The sequence below is a fragment of the Puma concolor genome, chromosome F2 (genome assembly GCF_028749965.1).
Source record: "Puma concolor isolate L17-30 chromosome F2, mPumCon1.1.hap2, whole genome shotgun sequence".
NCBI classification, from domain to species: Eukaryota; Metazoa; Chordata; class Mammalia; order Carnivora; family Felidae; genus Puma; species Puma concolor.
The window spans coordinates 31,443,392-31,463,775 of NC_141684.1; the positions used below are offsets into that span (position 1 = coordinate 31,443,392).

Below are 20,384 nucleotides of genomic sequence, written 5' to 3' on the forward strand. Positions count from 1 at the left end.
TTAGTTGACTGTATGTAAGTGGGTTTATTTCTGGGTTCTCAATTCTATTCCATTGAACAGTATGTCTCTTTTTATGCCAGTACCATGTTGTTTTGACTACCATAGCTTTAAGTATAGCTTGAAATCAGAAAATGTGATACCTACTACTTTATTCTTCTTTCTCAGGATTGCTTTGGCTATTTGGATCGTTGTGGTTGCATATAAATTTTAGGATTCTCTTTCTACTTTTGTAAAAAAATGTCATTGGAATCTTGATATGAATTGCATTGAGTCTATAGATGGCTTTGGGTAGTATGGACATTTTAATAATATTTTTCTATGTCATGAACACAAATACCTTTTCATTTATTTGTGTCTTCTTCAATTTCTTTCAATCAGTGCCTTGCAATTTTCAGTGTAGAGATCTTTTGCCTCCTGGTTAAATTTATTCCTAAGCATTATTTACTTATTTATTTTAATTTTGTAGATGGAGTCACTTTCCTTTTCCAATAAAAAAATATTGCTAGTATATAGAAAGGTTACTGGTTTTTTCTATGTTAATTTTATATTCTGTAAGTTTTCTGAATTTATCTTTTAGATGAACAGCTCTTGGTGGGTTCTTTAGGATTCTCCTGTATATAAAATTATGTCATCTGCAAATAGAGACCATTTTACTTTGTCCTTTCCGATTCCGATGACTTTTACTTGTTTTCTTGCCTGATTTCTCTGGCTATAATTTCTACACTATGCTGAATAAGAGTGCTAAGAGTGGGCATGCTTGTCTTATTCCTGATCTTAGAGGAAAAGTTTTCAACCTTTTACAATTAACTGTGATGTTAGCTGTATGTTTATCATATATGATCTTTATTATGTTGAGGTAGTTCATTCTATACCTAATTGGGTGTTTTATCATTAACAAATATTGAATTTTGTTAAATGCTTTTTCTATGTATATTGAAATGATACAATTTTTTTTTCTTTTATTCTATGAATGTGATGTATCCTATTGATTTGTGTGTATTAAATCATCCTTGCAGCCCAGGGGTAAATCCCACTGATCATGGTGAATGGTCTTTTTTGTGCTACTGAGTTCATTATCTTTTTCACATGCTACTGAATTTATTTTGCTAGTATTTTATTGAATTTTTGCATCTATATTTATCATAGATATTGGCCTGTAGTTTTCTTATAGTGTCCTTTTTTGGTTTGGTATCAGGGTAATACTGGCCTCATAAAATTACACTTTGATTTTTTGGAATAATTGGAGAAGGATTGGCATTCTTGGTTAAATGTTCACCAGTGAAGTCATCTGATCCTGGGCTTTTCTTCATTGGAAGTTTTTTTTTATTACTCATGCAATCTCCTTACTAGTAATTAGTCTGGTCAGATTTTCTATTTCCTTCTCATTCAATCTTGATAGGTTGTATGCTTCTAAGAATTTTCCTGTTTCTTGTAGGTTGTCTGTTTTGTTCACATATAGCTGTTCATAATACCTATTTATGATCCTTTGTATTTCTGTGGTATCAGTTGTAATGTCTCCTCTTTCATATGATTTTATTGATTTGGTCTTTATTTGTTAATTTTGCCAAAAGCTTATAAGTTTTGTTAATCTTTTTAAAGAATCAACTCTTTGTTAATCTTTTTTTATTGTCTTACTATTCTCTATTTCATTTATTTTTGCTCTAATCTTTATTTCCTTCCTTTTGCTAACTTTGGGTTCAGTTTATTCTATTTCCTTGAGGTATAAAGTTAGGTTATTTATTTGAGAACTTTCATGTTTCTTGCTTTTGTGAGTGGGTTAGAGGGACAGAGAGAGAGAGAGAGAGAGAGAGAGAGAGAGAGAGAGAGAGAGAATCTTAAGCAGGATCCATTCTAACATGGAGCCCAACATGGGGCTCAATCCCATGACCCTGGGATTATGACCTGAACTGTAATCAAGCAACAGATGCTCAACTGACTGAGCCACCCAGGTGCCCCAAGAACTTTCTTATTTCTTAATGTAGGTGTTCATTGGTATGAACTTTCCTCTTAAAACTGTTTTTTGCTGCATAAGTTTTGTCATGTTGTGTTCCCATTTTTGTCTCAATACACCTTTTTCTTTTCCATTTAATTTCTTCTTTGATCTGTTGATTATTTAAGAAACTGTTGTTTAATTTCCACATATTGATGAGTTGCAGTTTTTCTCCTGTTATTAATTTCTAGTTTCAAACAATTGTGGTCAGTGAAGAAACTTGGTATGATTTCAAACTTCTTAAGTTTTCTAAGACTTGTTTTGTGACCTAACATATGGTCTATCCTAGAAAATGTTCTAAGCACACTCAAGAAGAATGTGTATTCTTCTGTTGTCAGATAGAATGTTCTGCATATATATGGTATGTCCATTTGGTTTATAGTGTTGCTCAAATCTGATGTTTCCTTATGTTTTCTGTATAGGTGATCTATCTGTTTTTGAGAGGGGGTATAAAAATCCTTAACTATTATCATATTGCTGTTGATTTCTCATTTTATCTCTTTTAGTTGCTTTAAGGTACACAAATGTTGGGTTCATAAATATTTGCAATTGTTATATCTTCTTGATGGATTGATCACTTTATCATTATATAACAATGTTTTTTGTCTCTTTTTACCATTTTTAGTTTAAAGTCTATTTTGTCTGATAAAAGTATAGCTACCCCTATTTTTTATTGTTATTGTTTGGTTTGCTTTGTTTACCATTTGCTTGAAATACCATTTTTGATTCATTCATTTTCATTCTATGTGCATCTAAGGCTAAAGCAAGTCTCTTGTAGGCAGCATTTCATTGGATCTTTGTTTTTTGTTTTGTTTTTTCATCCATTTAGCCATTCTGTGTGTTTCCATTGGAGAATTTAATCCATTGATGTTTAAAGTAATTGTTGATAGACAAGAACTTACTATTGCCATTTTGTAAATTGTTTTCTGGTTATTTTATAGATACATTGTTTCTTGCCTCTATTCCTGCTGTGGTTTTTGTGCATGTGTTGATGTCTTTTTGTGTCAGTTTTCTTTGATTTCTTTATTATATTCTTTTATATGATCACTACAGGTTTTCCCCTTGTGGATACCATGAGACTTACATAGGGTATCTTAATATTATAGGGTTGCCTGGGTGGCTCAGTCAGTTGCACATCCAGCTTCAGCTCAGTACGTGATCTCGCATTTGTGGGTTCAAGCCCCGCATTGGGCTCTATGCTAACAGCTCAGAGCCTTGAGCCTGCTTCAGATTCTGTGTCTCCCTCTCCCTCTGCCCCTCCCCTGCTCATGCTCTGTCTCTGTCTCTCAAAAAATAAAATAAACTTTAACAAAATTTAAAAAATTATAACACCCTATTTTAAACTGTTAGCAAATTAACCTTGAGAGTGTTCCTAAAGTTTATACTTCTTCTCTCCCTCACATTTTAAGTTATTGATGTTAAAGTTTATGTATTTCACACTGTGAATCCAATAGCAGATTATTGTAGGTATGGTTATTTTTATTACATTTTTAACTTTAAACTAGAATTTTAAGTGAATTACACACCTCTATTACCATATTAAAGAATTTAACTTGGACTATGTATTTAGCATTACCAGTGAGTTTTGTGCTATTTCCTTACGTTTTTACAATGTTAATTAGCATCCATTATTTCCATTCAAAAGATTCCCTTTAATTTTTTTTTTTTTTTTTTTTTTTTTTTTTTTTTTTTTGGTAAGACAGGTGTAGTGGTGATAAACTACCTCAGGTTTGTTTATTTGGGAAATTCTTCATCTGTCCACTTCTGAAGGACATTTCCACTGGGTACAGAATTCGTGTTTGACAGTTATTTTCTTTCAATATTTTGAATTTTGAATATCATCCCATTCTCTCCTGGCCTGAAAAGTTTGTGTTGAAAAATAGGCTCATAGTTATATGGGTGTTCCCTTGTATGTAACTTGTCACTTCTTTTTTCTGCTTTCAAAATTCTTTTTCTTTGACTTAATAATTTAATTATGTGTCTTTGATATCCCTATTTGTGGCCCTTTAGGCTTCATGGATCTGGATGTTCATTTCCCTTCCCAGGCTTGGGAAATTTTCAGCCATTATTACTTTAAATATACTTTATGCTCCTTCTTTTCTCCTTCTGGCTTTCCCACAATGTGGATATTGTTTATTTTGGTTGTGTCCTATAAGTCCCATAGGCTTTCTTCACTCACTTTTTTTTTTCTTTTTGCTCCTCTGACTGGACAATTTCAAATGTCCTGCCTTCTAGGTCACTGGGTCGTTCATTCTTCATGATTGGGTCTGCTTTTGAATCTCTGTATTGAGCTTCTCAGTTTAGTCATTGTATTTTTCAGCTCTAAGATTTCTGTTTGTTTTTTGATGCCCTCTATTTGCTGAATTTCTTGTTTTGTTCATGCACTGCTTTCCTAATTTCATTTAGTTGCATATCTTGTGTTCTTAGAGTTCATTAAACTTTAAGATGATTATTCCAAATTCCATGTCTTAGAGTTGATTTCCATTTCTTTTGGTCAGTTGTTAAAGCTTTATTAGTGTTCGTTGGTAGTTCATCGTTACTTGATTTTTTTATGCATGATCCCTGAATCCCTTATATTAGTATCTGTATATTTGAGTAAGGAGTTTCCTCTTCCCATCTTTACAGGTTCATTTTGGAAGAGACAGTATTTTACCAATAAGTTCAGTTTGAGTTTCTGGCCAGGTCTGCTTCTAATGTCCTGGTACACGAAACTTACTATCAGAGTCCATTTTGGGGCAAGGCCTCTGCTGAACTCTGAGATGGGGGGTAAGGAGTATGTACCAATGGTTGAGAATAGTTAAACAGGACTTCTGACTTGTTTTCCTGCCCAAGCAAGGCTGTAGGATGGGCATCACTGTTGCCTGGGTTCTCTGTTCAGTCTTCCTAGATGTCAGAACTGTGTAATATTCTCAGCAGTAGGTTCAGCTATGAGTTAGTTTCTCTGCCCTGGCAGGGCAGCAGAATGGCCGCCATAACCCGCATAGCTAATTGTTTGAGGACTCAAATCAGGAAGACTGTGCACTGTATTCCTTGACCAAAAAGGGCCACTGATTTTGCTCTGCAGATGGGAAAGACCACAGGCTAGGCTCTCTGTTCAAGTGCCCCTGTACACAGGACTGTTGAAGGGGCTACACAGCGTCTCATTTTCTCTGGTTAGGTTCTCTGGTCAGGTGGGCTGAAAGTTATATTCAGCAATGAGAGGGACTATGAATTAGTTTCCCTGCTTGGGCAAAGCTGGTGAACTGGCTTTAAGTCCAGGAAGGCTTTTTTGGAGTTATGGACCGACTTTCAGGATCAGTAAGACTCTGAGGACCCAAATCAGGCAGATCTGTGCCCTACTGAATTCCCTGGTCAGGCTGCACTATCATCTTGGCTTTGCAGATGAACTGAGACACTAGTTCAGACTACTACTTGGATGCTGCAGGTAGGAATTTGGTCTGCCAAGATCTGGCAACTGGTTGTTGCAAATACCTCCCCTCATCCCCATTACAATCAAATTCCTAGTGGTCAAGTCTCACAGATTTTCCTGCAATACCATGGGGTGATATCAGAGTAGGGGCTCCCAAGAAGTGACCCAAAATGCTGGAGGTGCTGAATGCCCACCCTAGGCTTCCTCCTCCCCCCCCCCACCCACTGATGGAAGAACCATAGGCTCAGGGGAGACCTCTCAGTGTGATACCGTGCTGGCTTGAGGGAGGGGCAATGTGGTCAACATGTAGCCATTTTTCTGACCCTTCTAATATAGTCTGTCTTGGTGTTTATGGTACCCGGTGGGAGGTGGGGGGCTTGTTTCAGCCTCAACTCTGTGTTCTACGATTTTCTCAGTGGTGCCTTGTCTATGAATAGTTATTAGCTGTTCTTGTGAGTGGGAACAAAATTGGGATCTATGTCACCATCTTGGTAATACCATTCTTCTCTTGGAATCTTTGGACAATAAGCTTACTAACCTAACATTAAGTCATATTACAGGCCTATACTTCATAAGGAAGAGTGATTAATGTGCTATTGTAGAAAAAAAAATCCATGAATGAGAAATAAGATGACCTGGAGTTTATTTCTAAGTAAGTTCATACTAACTAGTCTTCTAGTTATACTAAATTAAGTTTATAAGCTCCTCCAACTCTAATATTCTTGTTTTGTTTTTTTAGTAAACTTCAAAATATCCATTCTATAAAAACAGTTAATATTTATAATTTAAATATTTTATAATTCAAGAAATATATAAATTATCAAAGATTGAACTCTACTTAGCATGATCTTGATGTTAGGTGTATTTTTTTATATTCCATTTTTTAAAATTGGTCATCTACTTATACAAGTTTGTCTTAAACATAGTTTGCTACTATGTTCCTCTTTGTTTAATCAAGTTAAAAAGTTAAGACTTACTTTTTGGATTTTATAAACTTGACCCCAAGTATAAGCTACCACAAATACTTCATGAAATTTGTTGAAATTTAAATTTATTTGTTTATAGGTAAAAAATAAAGTAGGCACATACCATCATCATCGTTTGATCACTAAGTTATTGCAGTTGTTTTTTTAACACTTAAAACATTTTTTTAAATGTTTGTTTATTTTTGAGAGAGAGTGTGAGCAGCCGGTGAGGGGCAGAGAGAGAGAGACACAATCAAAAGACAACTTCAGGCTGTTAGCTAACAGCTCAGAGCCTGATATGGGGAGCCAAAGTCACACGCTTAACAGATGAGCCACCCAGGCACCCCACAGTTGGTTTATAAAAAGAGATGAATATTAGAATATATTCATTAAAAATAAGAAAACATAGAAGGATACTTCCAGAGCATTTAGCATATTTAATCCCCAAACTTGTAGTTTTCGGTTGTATCCCCGTTTGTTCATCACAGACTGTGCCAATAGCTTAGCTTTTAATCCCTGAAAAACATTAAACATTTAAGCACCACTTAATGGAGAAGAATCATTAAAATAAAATTGAAGTTCACATTGTTACTTGGAGAGGCTTATATTTATTGTTTCCTATAAAAGTTCCAAGGAAACTAAAAAAATTACAAATATTGGCATGGGGCACATCACTTCTTTGCCTGCTTTTAAAAGAGTTGTCTCTGACAAAGTTTACTGATATGAAAAAAAGGGATAACAACTCAAATTTTCAAAGAGCTTGGAACATAGATCTCTAGTGAAGTGACTTTATCAGTTCAAGCTTTTTCTCTCACCAGTGACTATTTTAGAGAGAACAGCCTAACAGGCATATCACAGACTGCACAATCGCCATAATATGTTTTCATTCTAAACACCAATGGTTGTATTTGGGAAACACTAACAGTATTAGGAAAACTCTTTTTAAAAAGACACTACAGATTAGAGGTCAGGGGGGTGCTTAAAAGAATTATGAATAGACATTATATTTACAAAGAATTTAATAGGATAGGAAACTCATGTTAGTGAAAAAGCATAATACAAAGCTATGTATATAGTGTAATATCCATCATATATAACATCTGTAAATATGAGTACTAAGTATACTAAATGGAAATTCATTAAAAGCAAATGTACTAAAATACTGTGATTATCTCTTAGTGTGACCTTGTTTATGTTAATACTTTGCTATACTTTTCAAATTCTTTAATATTCATAAAAAGGGAAGATGGCTAAGTATATAATACAAAATTTAAACATCCTTTATCATGATGAAAATTGATAGCCAGAATGATTAAAAATGAAAGCAAAACTGTTTAAATGGGAGGAAAGTACCACTGTGCTCAATTTAGATAAATGACACAAAATCAATGCCATATTAGAAAAATTAGGATTTTTAAAAACTTCAACAATTAGCTAACCAGAGAAAACTCTCTTAACTCAAAATACTTTTCTTCCCCAATAATGAGCAGTGAGAGAGGAGTCCTTGTTTATATAGAGAAGGTAGAGTTTCAGGCTCTTCCTTTCCTATACCTTCTGTTTCCTCCTCACAGATTCCGATAAATCCCTAGTGTTTTATGTTACTAAGCCTATGCCATCTGCTCACTGGGGCCATGTTGTAACCAGGCTAATTATATATCACAATACAGTTGTTAAGAGGACAAGTCCTGGGTTAGGCACCTGTGTTCAGATCTTGGCTTCACTTCGAATGTTGCCCAGTCCCCTAACCTCTATTTCAGTTTGGTCTTCTGTGGAGTGGAGATGATAGCCTCAAAGTGTTTTTTTAAATTTTTTTAAATGTTTATTTTTGAGAGGGGAGAGACAGAGTGAGAGTGGGGGAGGGCAGAGAGCGAGAGAGGGAGACAAAGAATCTGAAGCAGGCTCCAGGCTCTGAGCTGTCAGCACAGAGCCCAATGCGGTTCCAAACTCACTAACCATGAGATGATGACCTGAGCCGAAGTCCAACACTTCACCAACTGAGCCACCTAGGTGTCCTGGCCTCAAAGTGTTTTAAGACAGTTAAAGGGGTAATTCCTGGAGAGCTGACGATATCCCTCCCACCCTATCCAAAGCGTCACGGTCTTCTCCATCTCATTTCATGCCAATTCAGTCCTTCCATGTGCTCATATCCAAGTCCTTGATTTCATCCTAATCCCTCTTTCCTCTCACACTACATCCAATCTGCCAGCAAATTTTGCTATCTCTACCTTCAAAATAAATGCAGGGTCTGACCACTTCTTTCCATCTCTACTGAGACCATCTTGGGACCAGCTGCCATCCTCTTGCTCCAGGATTATTGCAACAGCCTCCTTAACTGTATCCCTTGTTCCCTACAATCTGTTCTCGGCAAATTGCACAGTAAACCATCACGTCACTCCCTGCCAAAATCCTTCAGTGGCTGCCCATCTTGGACAGAGGAAAAAGCAGATTCTCAACCAAGACCTAAATGTCCCTACAAAAGCTGATCCCTCGTATCTCTCTGACCTCAACTCCTATTCCTCTCGCCTGTGCCTCTTGTCTCCAGCCACACAGGTGTCCCAGTTGTTCAGAACGAAAGGCAAGTCTTGCTTTAGGGCCTTTGCACTTCCTGTTTCCTCTTCATGGATCATTCTTCCCTTAGATATTCCTATGGTTTGTTTCCTTACCCCCTTCAAATCTTTACTCACATATAATCTTCTCAACAAAGCCTTCCCCATTTAAAATGGCAAATCCTCCCTTAGGACTCTCCATCCTATTTCCTGGTTACATTTTTAACTTGAACATGTATCACTTTTTCCACTTACTATATAAAGTTTTTATTTCTGCTATTTAGAATATCACTCTAGGAAGGCAAAAATTGGGGTCTTTAACAATGCCTGGTACCCATAGTGAGTTAATATTTTCTGAATAAATGAATGACTGCATATCCTTAGGACAGTGACTGAAGATAGCAAGTACTTTACACATTTTAATTAATAACATGTTCCATGAGAATATCTAGAATCATGAAATCATAAAGTTGGAAAGAACTTAAACCACCTATTGTTTTTTCTATAGTTTTGAAAGGTGATCATCTGAGCTTTCAGTGTTCTTTCTCAATAGTCCATTGGCTACCAAAAAGAGAAGCCAGTTTCCTTTTTAGATCACTCTTTTTGTTAGCTAGCTAGGCTGACATGTGTCTCCTGGTGAATTCTGTTCATTGATGCTAAGGTTATGCTCTGCAAGTATACTCCATCCATCTTCTACATGAGGGAACATTCTGAATATTGGAAGACAGCTAGAATGTCCCACTTAAGTCTTCTCTTCCTCACATGAGCATTAAGCATCTGTATACATTTTCTGTTAATACCTGAAAAGTGAGCTCAAAGATGGTCACACCAGTATACTTCCACTATTGCAGACCAAGACTACATTAATATTTTATCCACTGACGTCATATCATTAGCTCATATTGAATTTTTGGTGGTATAAGATAACCAGGTTATGTTAATGATTTATGGGTTTTTTTTCACATTAGCTTCTTTTAAGGTGGTTCCTTATATACTTCTTGTATTTTCTCACAAATACAAGATAATCTTCACAGAGACCTCATTCTTTTTAAACTTAGAAATAAACTAAACTAGTGAACTATTACAGTGGTAATGCTATAAACTTTCAGGCAAAGAAAGAATAATAATCCACTATTTTATCATCTATAATCAGAAACACTTGTTATATATTTAAAGCTTCACTCAGGTAGTTTCCATAATTCTCTTCTTCCACCATCATATCCTCTGCTACAATCTCAGAATTCTCAGCTAAGGAGGATCCCATCTTTGATGAAACACATACCCCCACTCCTCTCAGACACTCTATACTCTAAACATGCTTCAGAGATCTCACAGTGGAAAAACCTCTGTCTCTCCATCTACCACCAAGCCAGGATCTCAAGAACACATAAAACTACAAAATGACTGCTTCTCACAAAGATGATGCCATTAAATTAACTTCATGCTATGAACTAAAAATGTCGAACAGAAAACTTGGTTTGGTAAATTGCTTTCTCGCTCTGATTTTTGTACCTCACTGCTCAACCCATTTGTTTATCATTAAAAGCAGGGTCATAGCATGATGCCTAATAATATCAACAGTGGAATCAGATGGCCTTAATAGGATATATTTTGAAGTGCTTACAAGACATATTACAAATAACAAGTATTTATGAGTTGAAGAATAAATCGTTAACTACAAGCAGTGAAGTGTTTAATAACAGGACAAACAGCTTATTCTCTGTACTACAATTCTTTTCATCCTATTATAACCCTCCCCGAGCTAGGCCTGAACATGGCTGATGGGAAACCATCTTCACCCTCAAGATTAATTACACATGTGTAGCTAAAAGACCGATTTGTCACCAGGAAGATGTCAAATCTCGACACGGACAGAAACAGAACCATGTTGTAGTCAAAACAGATTTGCTGGACAGTTATTTTAGGCTTCCAGCACAGGTTACATCTAATTATCCAGATTGGACATGAGAGACATAAGTACATATATACAGCCCTGCAGATAATAAAATGTTAATCAAAATCTATTTAAGTTGCTTTAAGCAGTTTTAACTAAGAGAAGGCTACCAGACTTTGCAAATAAAATTCCAGGTGCCCAGTTACATTTGAATTTCAGATGAACACTTTTTTAGTTTACACATATCTCCAATAGCAATTGACATACACACACAAAGAAATTATTCACCATTTATCTGAAACCTAAATTTAAATGGTTATCCATTTTCTCTGGCAATCTTAGGCTAAGATCTAAGCAAGGGGACTACCATTGGAGTTCACATCAGTGTAACAGAGTGTTAACTGGGGTTTTGGTCCATGCAACAAAATACAACAGGTGATGTGTATCAAAGCTAGGTGACAGACAAAATGTAGAATGCACAAAAAGAATGTACAAAAACTGGTTCCACGCTCCTTGGACCATTCAATCAGATCAAGATTATAAAAAGGGGGGCAAAGCATTTAGAGAATGAAAAATATATTTGGGGGAATGTTTCTATGGAAAAAGCTGGGCTTGAGCCTCACCTCCAGTCCCCAAGGGGAAAAGAGAGGAGTTTGTCATTCACGATCTCAATGAAGAGTAAGGGTTTCAGCCAGAGACCCTAGAGGGACCTAATCCTCTCCATAACTGAGAGATACCATGGACTGAGAAAATTAGAGTGGCCTATTTCAGGAAAACAAAGAGACAACGTGGTTCTATTTGCAAAGGAATTATACTTCCATTAGTAAAAGCCAAGATATGTTTGATGCCCATGGACCAAATGTGGGCTGTAGGGGAAAGAGCTGGTTTGGAGCATGAAACGACTTGGTGTAGAACCAGGATGGGGATATCTCCACACTAGGGCTGAGGTCAGAAGGAGAGATGTTCTCATGTGCTGTGAGAGCTGCCACTAAAAAGGGCTACTGAGAGGGTCTTCATAGTACCCACAGAAGAAAGTATCAGCTACAAACACCCACCAGGGCCAGAGTGAGAAACCAGCTTATGAAGATACCAGCCACCAGCCAGCAAAGAATTTCCCTTCCTTATTTCCCTTGTTCCCTCCTTCCTCTTTAACCTTGGCATGGTCCAAAACTACAGCTGGACAAGTCCAGCCCAGAAACGTTACCGATAAGCTTCTCTTTCTCCTCCTCAAATGCCCGAACCTACTATCTACAGGCCTGGGCCCCTTACTCTGGATTAAAACTCAAAGTGCTAATTAATATCGTACACTGATTATTTTTGCATTTTGCACGAACACTGTCTTATCTCTTAAAGTAACTGCATTACTGTACGGTGAACATAAACATTTTGGGACCCGATAAGTTTTAATCTGGTGGACAGAAACAATCTCGGCTCAACTAAAAGTTTAAAGAAGCAATATGAATTACAAATAACACAGTTTAGATTATATCTGATATATAGTGGTTATATTGGAACAAAGATTAAAATAGAGCCCTTTCTATGAAAACCAGTTTGGCTGGAACAACTTTCAAGGAAAATCCATCTATGTCCACCTGTCCATCACATTGATTAACCAGGAAAGATGCTGCCGGCTGCTGTACTGTCCACTTTGGCCACGCTGTTCCCTTGCTGGCCACATGAAGAGCCAGTTTCAATTCGAAAGCCTAATTACCATTTTGTGCATTTAAGAACATATCGTTGAGTTGTTTTTTGTTTTATTTTGTTTGTGTTTTTGTCTTTTGTGGGTTTTGTCTGTCTTTGTTTTTACTTCTGAAAGTCAGCAGAAAGATAAAGACACTGTACATAAAAATGCTTCTAAACTTGTCTGAGGTTTTTTCAGACCTAAGAAAGGTTTTACTTTGAGTCGATTTGTAGGGTTTGTTTTTTTTCCAAAGATTTCATTCAGTGTTTTTTTTTCCATTTTTTGTGCCAGTTTTATCCAACTCTCAAGGATTCCCAGATTCCTTTCTGCAAGAAAAGGAACAATGCTAGACAGATTAACCTCCAGAAACTGAGAACAAGAAAGATATATAAACATATCTGGAATCAATAACAAAATCTATTGCCATAATGTATAACACAAGAAACTCCTGACACAGCCATAGCCAAAATGTAATGCTAGCCAAACATTGCACAATGCTGAAGGCAGCTGTCAACTCCGAAAATAAAAATAGTAGATAGTGTCACCACAGACAGAATGTACAAATTCCCATAATACAATTCTCACCTGAACATAGTACAAGAAGAGCAAAAACGTAGAAGCCTGATCCATTCACCTGTGTCTATCTCTTAAAATTTGCAAATGTCCAAGATGCTTAGTAGTTATCCTGTTGTATTTCACAATAAAGAATAACTAATGCTACATTTGGAAAAGAAGGGAAAGGGATACTTTTAAACAAAAGTAAAATTATATGTAGTATTTATATATAGTATCTTGTGAGTCTATCAGTATAACTCAGATTTATATATCCAAAAGTATTACTTATTTTGGGTTTTCTAATTTCTTATCTTTTTTTAGAATTGAGATATAATTAGCATATAACATTGTATTAACATTAGGTGTACAACATGATTTGATATATGTACATATTGCACAATGATTACCACAACAAGTTTAGTTAGCATTCATCATGACACATAGTTAAAATTTGTTTCCCTTTGAGAACTTTTCAAAAAATTTTTTTAATGTTTATTTGTGAGAGCACTCACACTCATGTGTACGAATGGGGGAAGAGCAGAGAGAGAGAGAGAGAGAGAGAGAGAGAGAGAGAGACAGACAGACAGAGAATCTGAAGCAGACTCTGGGCTATCACGAACCATGAGATCATGGCCTGGGCTGAAGTCAGAGGTTCAACCAACTGAGCCACCCCAGTGTGCCCCACCTTGAGAACTTTTAAGATCTACTCTCTTAGCAACTTCCAAATACATAACACAGTGTTGTTAGCTATAGCTCTCATGCTGTACATTCCATCCCCAGGATTTACTTATTTTATAACTGAAAGCTTATATCTTTTGGCTTCTTACACCTATTTTGTGCCCACCCACCACCTGTAACAACCATCAATACATTCTCTGTATCTATGAGTTTGTTTGGGTTTGTTTAAATACATTCCACATATAAGTGATATTACATAGCATTTGTCTTTCTCTGACTTATTTTACTTAGTGCAATGCCCTCAAGGTCCTTCCATGTTGTTGCAAAAGGCAGGATTTTTTTTTCTCTAAAATATGCTAAAACCCTAATTTTAGGTCAGTAACCCCAAAATGCTATCTATTGTGCTTTTAAACATTTCTGAAAAACTATGCACTAATAGCAACCAGTTCTTCTGAAGAAATTTAAAAAGAAAAAATAATCCTGTGAAGTGGGTCACAAACTAGGAGCCCTGACTGCCATCTCCTACTTCAAATCTCAGTTCAAGTGACAACATAGCAAAGCGAGAGAAGCTGAAAAAACCTGGCACAAACACACACCTTTGCTTCTTCACCAGAAACAGTTTTGAAAAGGCGCATATGTGCCAATGACTAATTCCACCTCGAAGCTATAGTCTAGAAGGGTCTCTAATCTAAAACACATTTGACAAAAATTTCTCCTCACTTGCCACCCCCATCCTTTCCCAGTACAGTATTTAGGGTGTTTTTTTTTTTTTTTTTTTTCCAGTGGAATAGGCAAGATGGATGCAATATAACCAAATATTCAAGTTAAATTCCATCTTGCCCATGCAGGTTAATCAGAACAGTATCTGAGCCAACTGATTCCAAATAAACCAAGCTCTGTTTCATCTTCAGAACATTTATTTCTTTAGGTTCTATTATGAGCTTCCCTTTGAAAGCTATTCCTATAACAGCTACAATAGAACGCTAAAGGACATTTTTCAAGTCTTGGAACTCCTCTTTGGTTTTAATCAGGATGAGCTTGAGGGGCTCAGGCTTGTTTATTACAGAATCTTTTTCTTTCTGATGATTAAACTGACACTGCTATGCTATTATTGCATTTAACTTTTTTTTTCATTCAAAACATACTCATTAACAGACCTGAAAATTCAGACAAGTAGAAACAAAGGGGCAGAAATCATCAATTTTTCTTCAACTATTTATTCTAACAGTTTTGGTTTTCTAAGCCTTTGACAAAAATATGTACACCTGAAACATATATAATTATATATATGGTTTTCTGTATTCTTTTTATTTATTACTCCATTAGCATTTCCATGTTTTTACATAATCTTTGTAAATATATTTATTTTACATAATATTTTAATAAGTGAATGTACCATGGTTTATTTAATTCTTTCATTATGATTGGACATTCTGTTTCTAGTTTTCACAATTTTAATGCTAGAGTATTAATCTTAGAATATAAATCTCTTTTCAATATTTGGGATTACTTTATTATGGCAGATACTCAGGGGTGGAATTACTATTTAGAGGACACTATGTTTCTTAAGACTCTTCATACATATTGATAAACTGCTATCCAGAAAGGTCATACTGAATAACTGCCTCCGGCAATAACTAGAACATTCCTTGGTACATTTACCAGTGTTTTCATCCCAGGCTCATTTGCATTTTTGCTAATTTGATAGAGGAAGAATTGGACCTCATTGTGCTTTGCAGTGCATCTTTGAAAACGCAGAGACCTTTATGCACATAAAGAGTTTGAAACCTTATAAATCCTTTTATGTAAATTAGTAATTTTCCAAATCCTTTCCTCCCACCCAAACACACAGCAACCATTTCCTACTCCCCAGAGGCAGAGTTTGTTCTAGCCATTGTTGCTGCCTCATCCTTTGACCATGAGACCACACATTTATGGGCCTGGAACAATATGACCTCTCCCTGTCTCTTTTTGATTGCTGATCGCAATTGAGGTGATCCACCTTGGCATGACAATGAGCTGAAGGTGTCTTCTTATGTGGGTGCACACTAAAATGCCCCTCTCATAAAGTCAGGATATTAAACAACTTGATTCTTGATTCTTGCTCCATAACATGTTTCACTCTATAGTCTATCCCTGGGCTACCGTGTCAGTTGTATTTCAACAACTCAGCAACCCTCAAGAATAATGAAAGTCAATTGTTCTTACTTAGCTCTGTTCATGGAGCTGATTTTCTCCATCTTTTATGGTCCAGGTGCATTCAGTTAGTTACAAGATAAATAACTTCTGCCTTCCTCTCAAGAAACCTTATAGATATTGATGTACCCCACAGCCTGCCTTTGCTTTTCCAGGGTAAGGTTCTCAAAGAGCAGAGTTCACACCCATATTAGAAAAAGCAAGTGGCTGGTGTCAGATGGAAGTTCTGACTCTATTAATCTCTGATGTGACTTTAGTGTTACTTTCTGGTGTGACCCTGTGCAAGGTCCTTAATGTTTCTGTGCTTTAATTATTTGCCTGAAAAATAGGAAAAGTATCTACCTCATTAGGACTGTTATGATTAAATGAGCTGGTGGGGGGAAAGGTGTAGATATGGGTGTGTAGAACTTCAACAACAAGCGTCTCACACATAAAGTCCCATACATGTACAAGCTAGAGCTATAATTTCATTCTACTTAATTCCTGAAATGAAAATCTTGGTTCATAGTTGATGATATTTGACATTTCACACAGCTTAATTGTATAACGTTTTGAGGTATAGCACAGAACCTGGCTGCTTTTTGTGTTCTGTCACATACTTACTGTTAAAGTATTCATATTGACATTTGAAGTTCTAAGACATATACATCCAGCTGGATTCTTATCAGGACTGTCAAATTCACAAATGAATTTGGAGAATCGACGCCTATATAATAGTTAATCTTACCAGTTTATAAATATGTCCCTCCATTTGTTTAATACCTACTTCATAATCTCTTCTCAGAATTTCATCAGAGAGGCAGGAACCACTGTATATAAGGCATTTGTTACCAGAATTGGGTCTTATGCAATTATGAGAGCTGCCTAAGCAGTGTCTGTAAGTCTGCTTTCTTTCCTCTGATGCTAGAGCTTGAAGTTCACAGGGAGGGAAGTTGGGAAGAGAAGATGGATATAACATTGGGAAGAGAGAGGACAAGCAGGAACCTACAAGCAGGAGCTGGAAGCCATGAGGAAAGGACAAAACTTATGCCAATTCTCATCACCTGTGATCTTGATATGGGTGTCCTACATAGAAAGCTGGTGTCCTTCATCACAGAGAGAAATGCACACCTGTGAGGAATAGCAGAGTTAAAGAAGGATCCAGGCAAAGGTGGTAAAGCTGCAGACCCAGCTACTGTGTCACACCAAAGTTTGAGATCGCACCAGTGCCTCTGTGTTGAGAAACACCAATGTTTCTGTTTAACTTCCATCTCTCAAATAGCCTGTAAAAATGTCTCTAGTGGCCCACTATAATTGGAAATCTACAGAGAATTCTGAGAAAGGCAGTTCAGTCTAGTCAAAGTGAATGTTACAAAGCCACCACATCTCTCAACAGAATTTATTTAATAGATTATGAGTGGTCTGTACTTCTAATATTTATAATAGGCTACTACTATAATAGACTACTCCTACTATTATAAGTCTTATACTCTTAATTATTTATAATCGCCACTGTGATCTCTACATATGGTGTGGTCTCTATACAATATGTTTACGATATGGTTGTGAATACCTTAATGCCTTTGTCTCCTTTCCCCCCATCATACATCATAGTAACTCAAACCTAGTTATCCAACACACTGCTCTCTCAGCACTGAAGTAGCTGATTTATAGCTAGAATAAAACTCAAAAACATGTTAAACAGATCAACTTTGACTTCCTACTTTAGCCGTCATTGCTGCCTTTCAAACTTACTATTATATAATTTTTCACATCTCCAGCACCTCCTCTCCTGAGTGGAGTTCTCACAGTTCTAGAGACTGGCAAGTCCTAGGTCAAGGTGCTGGCCACTTTGATTCCTTGATAAGAGCTCCCTTCTGGCTTGCAGATGGCTACCTTCTCACTGTGCACTTGTATGGCAGGGAGAGATGAAGCAAGCTACCTGACATCTCTTCCCATAAGGACACTAAGCTCATTATGAGGGCCCTATCCCATGACCTCATCTAACCTAATTTCCACTCAGGTCCCATCTCCAAATACCATCACACTGGGAGTCAGGGCTTCATCATATGAATTTGGGGCAGGGGGAATACAATCCACAGCATCTTTCTTCATCATCCTCAGTAAATGATTCTGTGTCTTATTTAACATAGAAATGGAAACAATCAAAAGAAAACATTGGCATCAACCCACTTTCATATCAATGCTTTACACTTGAATTCCTATACTCTGCACCTTTCCTGTTACAGTGGCCAAAATATACATCCTATTGAACCAAATACTCAACTTGTTCATTAAATTTCATGCTTTCCTGTCCACTGAAGAATCTCAGTCCAGCGAATGGCCCTCTTTGTCCTATATTACCAATTTTCCCTCTCTACCGACTCTTCCTGTAAACATGCAAACATGTTGTAATATCTCTAGTATCTATAAAAACTCAGCCTTAATTTTACCTTATCCCATAAGTTGCCTTTAGAGAGAAATTCACAATACCTATTCTCTCCATCTCTTCTCTTCCCACTCTCTCTTGGACTCCTCTCAAATGGGCTTTCATTGCCACCACTGGACAAAAATTGCTCTTGACAAGTTCACTAGTGACCTCATCAATAAACCCAACCATCAGTCTCCAACCTATCTAATCTGGTAACAATTAATAATATTAATGATTCCCTCTACCAAAAACTTTCTTCTTGACTTTTAAAACAAAAAGTACTTAAGTCTCCTCCTACTTCATTAGCCATTTTTTCCCTAAGATCTTTTGCTAGACTTTTCTCATTGCACCAACTTCTTAATGTCAGAATGCCTTATAAACTCAATCCTCAGACCTCTTCTCAATTTATACTCCATCCTTAAGTGAGCTCATCCAGTCCCTCAATCTTAAAATCATTCATAACTTGATGATTCCCAAATGTGTAGCCATAGCCCCTGTCTTCAGACTCATATATGCAACTACCTAGTTAACATCCCTACTTAGATGTTATTTGGCATCAAAAGCTTAAAATTCAAAACAAAATTGTTGATTCTTCTTACCCCCCATATAGTTTTCCCCCTGGTATTTCCTTTCTTACTGAATGGCAACTATTCATCCAATTACACAAGACAACAAGTGTGGAATCATCCTGATTCTTCATTCTCCTACATTGAAAGAGCCAATCTATCAGTAAATCTTACTGGTTCTTCTTTCAAAATACATAAAAAATTTATCCACTTCCTACCAACTGGCCCAAGAACTCTTATCATGGACAAATTATAAAAGCCTCATAAGTAATCACTCTGTCTCCAATCTTGTAAGTTCACAGTCTAATCTTTATAAAGTTTCCAAATTTTTAGATTATATCAGATCTATGCTCATAATCCAAAGTCCATGCATAGTCTAAAAATCCCATATCGGGGCGCCTGGGTGGCTCAGTCGGTTAAGCTTCCGACTTCAGCTCAGGTCACAATCTCGTGGTCCGCGAGTTCAAGCCCTGCGTAGGGCTCTGGGCTGATGGCTCAGAGCCTGGAGCCTGCTTCCGATTATGTGTCTCCCTCTCTCTCTGCCCCTCCCCCGTTCATGCTGTGTCTCTTTCTGTCTCAAAAATAAATAAACGTTAAAAAAAATTTTTTTTTAAATAAATAAAAATCCCATATCATGGCACATAGGTAACTATACGACCATATTTCCATTCTCTCCCTTACTTATTTACACTGGACTCCTTGTTATATGTAGAACAATACAAGTGTGGAGGAAAAAAACATATCAAGTGTGCTCCAACTGCAGGATTTCTGCATCTATCATTTCTACTTTTTTGGATTTTTTTTTCCTGCTAAGATAACATCATGGCTAAATAATTACTTCTATCAGGTCTCTTTTAAATGCCATCTCATCCCAAAGCTTTTGTTCAACACCCTTAATAAATCATCACCCCTGCCATTTCTCTTTCCTCTTATTCTGCTTTCTTTTTCTTCATATCACTAATCAAACCTGAAATAGGTGGGGAGCCTGGGTGGCCTGGTTGGTTAAGTGTCTGACTTCAGCTCAGGTCATGACCTCACAGCTTGTGAGTTCAAGCTCCACGTTGGGCTCTGCACTGACAGCTCAGAGCCTGAAGCCTGCTTCGGATTCTGTGTTTCTCTCTCTGCACTGCCCCCCCGCCCTGCCCCGCAAATTAAATAAACATTAAAAAATTTAAAAAAAAAAAAAAAACAAATAGCATGAACTGCATAGATTTGAAACTAGTTTCCCATGTCTCATTGAAACCACGCACTGTTATGACTCTGGGTGACTTCCTTACCTTTCTATGATGAATTTTCCACATCTTTAAAATAAGCATAAAATAGAATCTACCTCACAGAGCTGTTTAGTCATGGGTTTTAAACATGTTTGTGAGAGAGAGAGAGAAAGAGAGGAACAAAAGCACTTAGAGAAATGAGTATGTGGCATATAAGCATTACATATACATTAATGCTAGAATAAATATCATTATTTGTCTCCTCCCTTAAGAATGTAAG

At 36.7% G+C, this 20,384-nt stretch overlaps 1 long non-coding RNA gene across 1 annotated transcript in view; it reads right to left on the minus strand.

The window, feature by feature from the left end:
- Positions 1–10,503: 10,503 nt before the first annotated feature.
- LOC147571907 (uncharacterized) overlaps positions 10,504–20,384 on the minus strand; it is a 40,492-nt gene continuing 30,611 nt past the window's right edge. The window contains exons 3-5 of the long non-coding RNA XR_015246556.1: positions 16,958–17,024; positions 13,071–13,202; positions 10,504–12,811 (exon numbers count right to left, since the gene is read on the minus strand). This is a non-coding gene — a long non-coding RNA (uncharacterized LOC147571907). The remainder of the gene's footprint in view (positions 12,812–13,070; positions 13,203–16,957; positions 17,025–20,384) is intronic.